The sequence below is a fragment of the Schistocerca piceifrons genome, chromosome 3 (assembly GCF_021461385.2).
Source record: "Schistocerca piceifrons isolate TAMUIC-IGC-003096 chromosome 3, iqSchPice1.1, whole genome shotgun sequence".
Lineage (NCBI taxonomy): Eukaryota > Metazoa > Arthropoda > Insecta > Orthoptera > Acrididae > Schistocerca > Schistocerca piceifrons.
Genome location: NC_060140.1, coordinates 739,654,003 through 739,655,880, shown reverse-complemented (window position 1 = coordinate 739,655,880; position 1,878 = coordinate 739,654,003).

The following is a 1,878-nucleotide window of genomic DNA, read 5'->3' as shown; positions in this document are numbered from 1 at the left end:
TACAGGGAGCAAAAGGCTATTTACAATTTGTACAAAAACCAGATGGCAGTTATAAGAGTTGAGGAGCATGAAAGGGAAGAAGTGGTTGGGAAGGGAGTGAGACAGAGTTGTAGCCTCTCCCCGATGTTATTCAATCTGTATATTGAGCAAGCAGTAATGGAAACAAAAGAAAAGTTCGGAGTAGGTATTAAAATCCATGGAGAAGAAATAAAAACTTTGAGGTTCGTCGATGACATTGTAATTCTGTCAGAGACAGCAAAGGAGTTGCAAGAGCAGCTGAACGGAATGGACAGTGTATTGAAAGGAGGATATAAGATGAGCATCAACAAAAGCAAAATGAGGATAATGGAATGTAGTCAAATAAAGTTGGGTGATGCTGAGGGAATTAGATTAGTAAATGAGACACTTAAAGTAGTAAATGAGTTTTGCATTTTGGGGAGAAAAATAACTGATGATGGTCGAAGTAGAGAGGATATAAAATGTAGACTGGCAATGGCAAGGAAAGTGTTTCTGAAGAAGAGAAATTTGTAAACATCGAGTATAGATTTAAGTGTCAGGAAGTCTTTTCTGAAAGTATTTGTGTGGAGTGTAGCCATGTATGGAAGTGAAACATGGACAATAAATAGTTTGGAGAAGATGAGACTAGAAGCTTTCGAAATGTGGTGCTGCAGAAGAATGCTGAAAATTAGATGGGTAGACCACATAACTAATGAGGAGGTATTGAACAGAATTGGGTAGGAGAGAAATTTGTGGCACAACTTGACTAGAAGATGGGATCGCTTGGTAGGATATATTTTGAGACATCAAGGGATCACCAATTTAGTATTGGAAGGCAGCGTAGAGGGTAAAAATCGTAGAGGGAGACCAGGAGGTGAATACACTAAACAGATTCAGAAGGATGTAGGTTGCAGTAAGTACTAGGAGATGAAGAAGCTTGCACAGGATAGAGTAGCGTGAAGAGCTGCATCTAACCAGTCTCTGGACTGAAGACCACAACAACATCAATGTAATTGGATGGATAAAAAATGTACTCATCAAGTGATGGTGGAGAACACACATACGAAAAAAGGTTTTATGTATGCAAGCTTTTGGAGCCAGTGGTTCCTTCTTCCAACAGAAGGGTTGAAGGGTTGAAGGGGAAGGAAGAGGGGTGAAGGAAAAGGACTGTAGAGAGTAAGGAAAAGGGGCAGAGTTTAGAAAAGTCACCCAGAACCCTGAGTTAGGGGAGACATACTGGACAGGGTGAGATGGAAACAATCTATTCCTTTTCCTAAACCTCCCCAGTCCTTTTCCTTCACCCCTCTTCCTTCCCCTTCAACCCGCCTGCCAGGAGAATGAGACACTGGCTCCAAAACCATGCATATGCTAAACCTTTCTTTATAAGCATGTTCTCCTTGCTGCTGCTGACTGGTGGGTAGATTTTTTATCTAGACAATTACTAATAATTCTGTGTTACACTGGTAGAAAAGGTGGTCTCCATGGCCTCTCATTTAATACAATTTGTGGCATCTTTTCTATTTCAGTGTCAAACTTAAACACATCCTACCTATACATTTTCCCTGCCAATACATTTTCCATAACCAGACAAATGTTGGTTCTACATCTTACACCCATTTTTTTTTCTTTTAAGGTTACTGGCAAACCAAAACTGTGTACCTTTTTCACAAGAACAAACAAAAATTTACTTTCATAGACTTCAATTATTCTTTCCTTCAGTGTGACTAAAAGATCAATGCTTTGAAATTTTTCATCAGAAACAACTGTTTTACATGACTATACGTAATTTTCTTTATAAAGCAGTGTTCTTTGGAATTGTTTTTGAATTGTTGTCAAAGATCATGTTAATACTTCTCCCACAAATCAATCGGCATTTGATTA